Here is a 10188-nt window from a genome sequence, read left to right on the forward strand (position 1 = left end):
AGTTCTTAAAAGCAAATTATAAGACCCTGAATCCCCTTCAAATAAGAGGGATTCATGGTGTCATTCAGGGGATAGAAAAGCAGGTGGTCTACTTTTTAATATTCAAACACATAGCTGCATTTGAAAATTATCTTGAAATATGTATACTTAACTAATATTGAATGCAAGTTGTAATAGAGCAGTCTTATTTTCATAAATAGAATTTTGTGTTCATTGTAGATCAGTGCAGCATCAATAACTCAATACATCGTCCTCGTTCTCTACTACCATAACCCAAGAGAACGCTGTTAGGAAGGGCAAAAAAAACCACCTTTTCATAGTATATTTGGGTGTCTGCCTGCCTCTCATCAGTTCCTTCAGCTCTTCTAGCACTGGAGGCCTGTCCTCACAAAGATACTCAGGACCCTGCAGCTGCCTGAAGCCACTCTCTTTTCAAGAGTATGTAGCGTGCACAGGCCTCTAGCTATGTTATTTTACTAGCTCTGAGTTCCTGGGAAAGGTATTCAGCTTCTGAGAGCACCACTGTTTCATGTGGGGGTCAGTATTAAATGAGATAAGCTTAAAAATAGAAAAGAGGGGCTCTTAGTTTAGTGCTTGGCATATGTATTGAATTTAGGTACTCAAGTATTAGTTCTTTCACTGTCTCCTCTTTTTTTGAAGACTAGCTTTAAGCGATAAACGTAGCCAGATGCCAGGAAAGGCTGGAAATACTGTCCACTTTTTTCCTGGCCTTATACTGTCTGCAAGTATCGAGTTAAACAAGACTGTTAAGAAACTAACTCTGATAAATGTAAGAGTCAGGACTTTGTCTGCATTGGTAATGAACCATAGATTAAGAATTTTTGACCTTTATAGCCAGTATTAGGCTAATACAATCAATGGGGTTTCCCTTAGCCTTTGGAGATTTTAGAGAAACTCGGAAGACAGACTAGAACCTGAGTTTTGGACTGATTTCTGTTCTCCCAGTCCTGACTGGACCAATCGTCAAATGGCAACACTACTTACCATTCAAGTGTAGAAAAGACCAACTCCTCAACTGGTACTAGATCTGTTACCTCGTCATTGTTGTGGCTTTATTGATTTTATGTAGTTTGATGTGGTTCAGTAATTTCTGGAAAGCTTGCCTAACCTAGAAAATAGTGTTTCTAGTCATGTATCATGTCCTCTTTATAAATATGTCTTTTACCCATCAAGGATATGTAATTAAAAACCAAGAATCAGGAACCCCAAAAGTAAATGAGTTCTGACCAGTGCAATCCACTAGCAGCATAATCTGAGCTGACATTCCACAGCACCAAAAGGCATCCTTTATCCTGCAGTATTTGGAAGTGCCTTTCTAGCCTCATGTCCTGGAGGGACTGGACTGCTCTATACCATGAGCTCAGGGATCATGATTTATTCATCTTCTATCTCCCGGTCTCTCCCCGGTACAGACTAGGCATACAGGATAGCTGATCATATCATATGAATGTTAAGAGAATGGATGTTTAAATCAGGCAGTCACAAACCAACTTTATGACTTATGGCTTTGTGACCTTTGAGCAAGATGCTTACCATCTCTAAACCACAGATTCCTCATCCATATAAGAGCTATAATAATAATGCCTATTTCATAGGGTTATGAAGATTAAGATATGGACTTAGCACTTAGCCAATATCTGGCACTCAGTACATATTAGCCATCATCATACAGTAGATAAGTGCTGAATAGAAAGATCAGTGGTATTGTCATGATTATGTGTGTTTCTGCCAAAGGTTTTTACACCCAAGAGATGTGTCACATGAATCATCTGACAACAGAATTCTTTCCATTTCTTAGTAAAGTCTTCCCCTTTAGTTTCTTCTGTTCATTTAAATAGAAATTTACTTAGATATGGCCCATTTGATAAGGAATGTCCCGTAAAGCATACCAGCTGATTCATATAATCACTCCAGGTAATTTTATATGAAAGTTTTCCTATTTTATTGCTTTTAGAAATTATTTTGGAGGAATAAAATTCTGATGGTGACTTATGAATATTTTTATGTTAAATATTTAATTTGTCACTCTAAAACATATGCTAAACATTTCCAATTTCCATGGGAAAGCCCTCAGGGGAAAAAATATCTTTTTATTTCTTTTTTTTTTTTTTCATCATATATCTCTTGAAGTTTAGAAATTTGAAGAAGGGTATTGCCAAGAAGCTGCAAAGAAACCCCATGTTTGAGCTTCTTATTCTCTCTGAACACAGAGAGAAGCATTTGGGCAAATAGTCCATTGTTTGTTGTTGGCTCCTAAAGCACTGCCAGGGGAGACGTGTACTCCTGGGGTCTCTTCCGTGTTCCCAGGAGGGAGCTGGAAGGTGGTTATTAATCTGCACCAACTTCAGTTTGTTAGCCGTGCTAGATCCCAAACATGTCTTCAGCAGAGAAATAAATTCTACAGGTCCCCTTAGAGTGTTTCTCTATCCTTTTCCAGCACTGTAGCCAAGGGTTTCAGTTTTTCCATATCAGTGTTGTAAACATTTGATCTTTTTCTCTCACTGCCCACCTCTCTTCTGCCCCATGCTTTCTTGCCCTCCTCTGTGCGTATAAAATATTTAAGCTCAAATGACTGTTTTCCCCTGAAAAGTGTATTGTGATTTCAAACTTTCAGTTCCTTAAAATCTTATTTCCTACAAACATCTTTTAACTCCCAGTATCAATTCTTTTTCATTTAATTGCAGACAGTATAAGGCCAGGGTAAAGATGAACAATATTTCCAGCCTTTCCTGTAGACCAACCCTTCCTGTCTGGTGGTGTAGAATATGGTCTTCAATGTCTATAATTTTTTCTTTTCATTCTTTAAAAGTATTTTCTTTCCCAGAAGCCTAAAAGCTACTCAGTCTCACCCCTGGGCCAGTAACATGGGCATCACCTACGAGCTCATCAGAAATATAGGATCCCGGGCTCTACCCCAGACCTACTCAGCCAGAATCTATATGTTGATAAGATCCCCACGTGACCTGCATGCACATAAAAGTTTAAGAAAACACTGCTATAAATCATGTTTTGCTCAAGTAGTGTTCTCAGTCCTAGCTGTTCAGTATAATCACCTGGAGAACTTTGAAAAATACTGATGCCTGGGTTCTATCTCCAGAGATTGTGATTTAATCGGTCTGGGGGTGGTCCAGGCATTGGGAGTTTTAAACAGTCCCCAGGTGATTCTAATATGCAGCCAAAGCTGAGAACCACTCTTGTGCATGAACCTTATTATTTGCCCTAGTTTCTTAGAATATCATTATATGTAAATCAGTGCAAGACAAATATAGACACCAAAATATTAAATGGCAATCTCCAGATTATAGGATTGTAGCTATTTCTTGTTTTTTTGTCCTCTATTTTCTAAACTTTCTATAATAGTCATGAATTCTTTTGGTAAAGAATCTTCATATGTGTATATATGCTTTTTAATAAAAGGAATCATGTTCTATATGTTTTATAAACTGCTTTTTAATTTTAATCTTTTTCATATATCAGTAGATTACAAATATTTTCTGATAACATTAAATATCATTTACTTTTATATTGTTTAAAGTGATCCTGACCTAGGATGACTGGATTTTCACCTTAAAAAGTATGTTTACATGCTGACTGGGGTCTTTGAGAGACTGGCCAGTTAACTCTTGGAGATTTTTAGTGTTTGGAAGCTTTCCTCGTCCACAGAAGGGGAGATGTTTAGATGGAGATGTCGAAACTAAAGTGAGATCAGACCAGACCTTCTCAGAGGCTTTTGCAACTATCGTCAGTCAAGTACCAGCATTTCTTTGAGCTCTTAAACCTAACACATAGAGTTTCACTTTACCGTCCCAGAAGATGCTGCACCACAGGGAATTCTTAATGATGTTTAGATTGCAACCTATGTTTCCTATTGGAGGGACTTATATTTCTAAACTTCCTCTCCAAATCCTTTTGGTTTAGTTGGAATTGTGCTTTAGGACAACTAATATCTCTTACAGTTTGAGTTTCCTCTGCATCAATCAAGTTAATCAAATTATGTACATTATGACATGGAAAGCCAGAAAATCTTTAGAGAACCTCAGTGGTGTATAGCTGACCAAGCTTTGTTGTAATCAAAGAAAGTCAAGTTCATCCCCTTTCCCAAACCTCGGAATAAATACCAGTTCTACGACTTCAAAAGAAAAAAAAATGATCTGCCTATAAAATTCTTCTGTCCTTAACCCAATCAAGTTGCATTATATAGGAAGAGAATAATTTTGCTAATGGTCTCTTCACAATGAGAAGAAAGAAGATACATTCTGCAGCTGGAGAACCTTTCTGAAGATGCATAGTAGCTTACTCTGCAGGAGAAAAGTTCAATTTGTCATCTTTTTACCTCATTTAACCTTTTCTTTACCAGAATCTGTATATAAAAGATTGAGACGTGTGGTGTTTTTAGTTTCAGAGAAATAGGCTTAATATTTTATTCACAGAATTGTAGTTCTGACTAACAGAGCTTTTAAATTTAGCATTTTTTCTGAGGAGAAAAATTCCCAGGTGCTTCACAACCTGAAGACTTCAGAAGCTGTACATGTTGACTAGGGATGCGTGTTCCCTTTGAGTAGTGTTTGATCTGAGTTTGCGCCTTAACCTGAGACGGTAGTGCTATCGACCCTGACTATCTTGTCTGGATATGCAAAACAGGAAGGGACAAGACACCTGGGTATAGTACAGAACTGAAAGGTGATACAGGTTTGTGAGTGTATATTCAGCTTTGGAGGCATGTTTTAGACACCGATACTTATCTTATCTCACAAGACCAGATCACTAGCAAGCCGAAGATGGTACTTTGTACAAGTCTTCATTACAGATAGTCCTTCTCACATTGCATTGTAATTATTCTTTTACTTGGTGGTTTTCCCTACCTGGGGGAGAACTCCAAGGAACATGCACAGGGATCATGTCTTATTAATCATAGTATATCTTAGCCCTGAGGTTAACACTCAAAAATATTTAGTAAATGTTGGATAAATGAAATGTGCAATTCAGCCTTGTTATAATTCAAAACCCTTAGGTCATATCTAGATCTGGGTTAACTTGATTTTTTTTCTTTTTTCTTTTTTTTTCTTTTTCTTTCTTTCTTTTTCTCTTTTTTTTTTTTTAATCAATTTTAAGTTGATCATTACTTAACACCAGTGTTTAAAAACTGTAAAGTAGATGACTATTATGGACATTCTGGAAAGAACATAATTATGAAAACTTCTATGTAAAATTCCATCAAAATTTTGGGGTTAAATTTTTAGACCACATTTATTTCTGTTCAGAATGATACTGTGTTTTGATACTCTGTCATCATAGTGCCTTAACTCTTAAGTAAGATACAAAAGCACAAATTAAGAAAGAATATCTGGCCACCGATGTTAATATATTAGGTAAATTAAATAGATGAGACACATCTTTGATTTTTGGGTGCTTAGCAAAGTTATTGCCTTAAAGCATTATTTTGACTTCTTAAACATTAGTCAAAAAGTTGTGATAGTCAGTTTGGAATATGTTCATCCCGAGTAACAGTTTTTTTATTTTTAAAAAATGAAATATATGAGATTAATGTAAAATATGTATTATACTATATATTAAACTATGTTTCAATATGTACCAAATTACTATTTAAAAATTATTTCAGTCTACGGCCATGCCACCCTTAATGTGCCAGATCTCAGTTGATCTTGGAAGCTAAGCAGGGTCAGGCCTGGTTAGCACTTGGATGAGAGACCACCTAGGAATACCGGGTGCTGTAGGCGTTAATAAAATAAAATAAATAAAAATAAATAAATAAAAATTGTTTCAAAAAGTATATGTAAAAGAAAAAAATTGTAGTAAAATGAAAGAATATTCTATACAAGAGTGATTTCTTTAAAAACTTAGAAGGTGGCTTAGTAGAGCAACATCTGGGTTCTAATCTATCTCTACTTTTCACTAGCTTTGAGGCTTTAAATAAGCCTGTTAACGTCTCTGAGGCTGTTCTTTAAAATGGAGATGATACCTGCTTCATCTATCTGGATCAGCAGAGATAGTATATATAAAACTGATTTATAAACTTTAAGGTGCTATGCAAATGAATAATGGGTTTCAATGCTGGCCTTAGTAGGTTTGATAGTCTAATTCTATATATTTTTTTATCATTAAATCACTGGTTTAGAAAACATTAAGGTGGAAGGTATATAACTACTATTAAGCTTTTGAGAAATAACTGCTATTAAGCTTTTGATACATCTACGGAGTTCATGTGCAGACCAGACATATTTTTGTCATTTATAAAATAAAACTGCAAAAAAAAAAGGTGGAACAGATTGTGTTAGATTCTCCCTAGTGTTTTTTTCAAGTTTTATTGAGATATAGTTGACATATAATGTGTTTTTGTTTTTTATTTTTCGGAGTAGATTTAGGCCAAGAATATATTTCATCTTAGTGCTAGATTCTTTGTATTCCTACAGACCCCTTTTTCACAAGCTTACTAAGTGTCTCTCTGATTCTTTATTGAATTTTTGCTTTTTGAAATATTGTATGACCCTTTTGTTAATTTCAAAGGCCTTGATAGCACTATAATTCTTTTTTAAATATTTATACAACAATTTTATTGAGATATAATCCACCCTACTATACAATTCACCCATTTACAATGTACAGTTCAGTGGTTTTTAGTGTATTCACCATGTTGTGTAACCATCAACTCAATCTTTTAGAACATTTCACCATCTCAAAAAGAAATCCTGTACCCATTAGCAGTCATGCCCCATTTTCCCTACCCTTCCACCCCAGCCATGGGAGACCGTTAATCTACTTTCTGTCTCTACAGATGTGCCTATTCTGGATATTTCATACGAATGGACCAATGGAATAAGTGATCTTTTGTGACTGGCTTCTTTCACTTAGGATAGTGTTTTCAAGGTTTCTCTGTTGTAACATATATCAGTACCTAATGCCTTTTTAATTTCAAATAATAAATAGTCCATTGTGTGGATATACCACATTTTATTTATCTATTCATCCGCTGATGAACATTTGGGTTGCTTCCACTTTTTGAGATATTATGAGTAATGCCGCTATGAACATTCACATACAAGTTTTTGTGTGAACATGTTTTCATTTCTCTTGGGCATAACCTGGGAGTGGAATAGCTGGGCCCTGTGGTCACTCAGTGTTTAACCTTCTGAGGAGCTGCTAGACTCTTCCAAAGTAGCGGCACCGTTTTCCATTTCCACCAGCCACGTATGAGGGTTCCAATTTTTCTTCATGCCCATCAGCACTTTATTGTCTCTTTTTAATAATACCCATCCTAGAGGGTGTAAAGTGGTACTGCATTGTGGTTTTGCATTTCCCTGATGACTAACGATTTGAGCATCTTTCATGTGTTTATTGGCCATTTATATGTCTTTAGAGAAATGTCTCAGATTGTTTCCCATTTTTTAAATTGGATTGTCTTATTATTGAGTTGTAAGAGTTCTTTGTATATTCTGGGTACAATTCCCTTATCAGATCTACGATTTCCAAAGGCAGGCTGCAGGGTGTCCCCTAGCGCTGGGGGTGCATATTCCACTGCTTCTGACCTCTAAAGTATCCCAGGTGGTTAGAGGCAGTAGAGCAGGGGAGGCATGTTTATTTCCTAAGTAGATGAACCTTTTGTTTTTACCCTTTAAGCTTTTAACTTTCCTGGACATGAGAAGTTTTCATTATTGTTTTTCGTTTTATACCTGTAGGTTTCTCTTGTTTGGCTGTTTTGGAGGAGTTTTTTTTAAAGTTTATCAGCCAAAACAGTTTGAGAGTTAGCAACATAAAATTTGCAGGTTTAGCACAAAGGCCATGATTTTTCACAGTCTGGAAATTATAGACTCCTAGAGAGGCCTAATGTGTGATGATTCCACTGGAAATCAGTTTGAAAACATAATTGCGGTATCAGTTAATATAATGGTTCATTTTTATGTTCCTTTAATTTTACAAAAAAAAAGTTTCAGTTGTATATAGTTGTACTCTCATGTAATAAAGAGTAAAGGATAAAATGGAATGGAGTCTGTCCTTCCCACGCCCTTTAGGATTTTGTCTTTCTGACTCTTAAGACTCACGCTCTTTTAAATGTTTCCTTTGGGAAAAGTTGGCCTCTTTTGTGCTCAGAAGGTTTGTTCTATTAAGAGACTCTTTTTTTCCCCCTCAGAAAACTAAAGGAAGATAAAAGATGCTTTTTGCTGATGGAAACCTGGTTTTTGTTCTTGATACCTGATGGCATGATTTCTTACTCTGGAAATGATCTTCCCCCTCTTCTTATAACAAAACATGGAGCTTCTAGTATGCTTTCTTTCTGAAAGTCAAGGGTCATGACAGTCCCTGGAGGAAAGCACAGGCTCAGGCTGTTTGGAAGTGATGTTGAAGCCAGATCTAGTGACAGTGATCAGTTCTCCCTGAGGACAATCTCCACGTAAGGGGAGAGCAATAGAACTGGTTCATTAAGACTGCCCAGTGATCATTCACAGGCAGTTTTCAATCGTAAAAAATCAATAAAAAAATCACCTGATTCTTCATGCCACTATTTAGTAGCTGCTTAATATTATTAGGTAAGGGTTTTAATACCTCCAAAACTTAATTTTCCCACCCAAGAAGTGAGGTAATAGAGGTAATGATACCTAACTTATGAATTTTGTGTGTGTAGTATACCTTATACAGGGCTTGGCACACCCTGTGTTAATGAGATAAAGTATGAGGAAACAAGACCTAAATATAAAAAGTTTAAATGTAAGAGATAAAGTAACAATACACACAAGCTATTACCAGCTTGTAAGAAAGAATTTATGCCAAGAGAAAAGAGTGGTTTGGACAATAATATTAACAGTAATCTAGGGAGTAGTCACTATGTTCCAGGCACTTTATAGTTTTACATACGTTAACTCTCACTGAACCTTCGCAAAAATCATATAAGCATTTATTACGTTTTTGAGTCAAAGCAAACTAAGCCCAAGGTACGCAACTATTAAATAGCAGAGCCGTGATTATAACCAGGGCTGTGAGACTCCACGCCTGTGCTTTAACCACTTTGGATACTGGTGGGAGGAGACGGACTTAAACTGAACGTGAAAGGATGCTAGCATAAAGAGCTGTAAAAAGGAAAGGGTGTTTCCTATGGGAAACCAGACTTAGGAAAAGCATTAAAAAAAAGTTTCAAGGAAGGGTGTCACATATAGGGAAAGGTCAGTGATTGAACCACTTTGGCTGGAGCAGGTGGTTTTTGAAGTGAAGGGCATGTGTCTACACTTGATCCAGTGACAGTAGAAAGCACTGAAAGGTTTTTGAGCTGGGAGGTGACACAATCCAAGTGATATTTTAGAAACAATAGTCTGGCAGTAGTGTGCAGAGTAGATTGAAGGAAAAAAAAACGTGGAAATGCATTTCAGTGGAAGAAATAGCAGGGCTTGGTGACTGACCAGAAAGGGAGGTGGGAGGAGGTCATGAAGGGCAATGCTGGAAGAGACACAGCCCTCTGACAGTTCTGGCACCAAAATAATTTTGTCAAAGCTGGAAAAACCTTGAGAATAGGCTATAAATGACTCCATAACTCTCATTTCTGTAAACTTCCTGTACCTCCTGAAATGCAGGCTCCTCCCGGCAGCAGCCCTTCCTGGTGGTCTGCCCCCCCTTCCCCTGCTTCACACTCCACACTGTTCTCCCCAGCACCACCCTGTCTAAAAGCCCTTTTTCCTTCTAAACAAAATCCCTTTCCTCCTGGAGCTCTTCACTGAGCCTCCCTCCTCTCTGCCTCCCTCACTGAAACCCAGCCCGCCACCCGTGGAGGCGAGTTCCCTGGGAACCCTGGGGGGTGGAGGGCAGGGGCAGTGTTCTCCCTCACCTACTCTGGGGGCCGGGCCCAGGGGCACCGTCTGACAGGTGAACATTTGCATTTCCCCCATGTTTTGCTTAGTGTTCTTTTAAGGCGGTTTATCTTTTTCTTATATAAGCGCTCTTTATATGGTAAAAACCTTGTCCCTTTGCTTGTCGTATTATAAATATTTGGCTTAACTTTTTTTATGATGACTTTGAGGTATAGTAGGTGTTCTATGTATTTGCTTTCTGAAATACTTTTAAAATTAAATTTAATTAACTCAAGTAATACATAAATACATTCTCCTTGTAAAAACTTAAAACAATTTGAATAAACTAGTCTCTTTTGATCTCTGTCCTCAACTC

The 10188-nt window shown here is 37.1% G+C and overlaps 1 protein-coding gene and 1 pseudogene across 1 annotated transcript in view; both read left to right on the plus strand.

The window, feature by feature from the left end:
- PDE6D (phosphodiesterase 6D) overlaps window positions 1-10188 on the plus strand; it is a 37837-nt gene that overhangs the window by 10211 nt on the left and 17438 nt on the right. The gene's annotated exons all lie outside the window — the stretch shown is intronic.
- On the plus strand, window positions 5641-5759 carry LOC112475434 (annotated as a pseudogene).

Source organism: Pteropus alecto, unplaced genomic scaffold (genome assembly GCF_000325575.1).
Source record: "Pteropus alecto unplaced genomic scaffold, ASM32557v1 scaffold110, whole genome shotgun sequence".
NCBI lineage: Eukaryota > Metazoa > Chordata > Mammalia > Chiroptera > Pteropodidae > Pteropus > Pteropus alecto.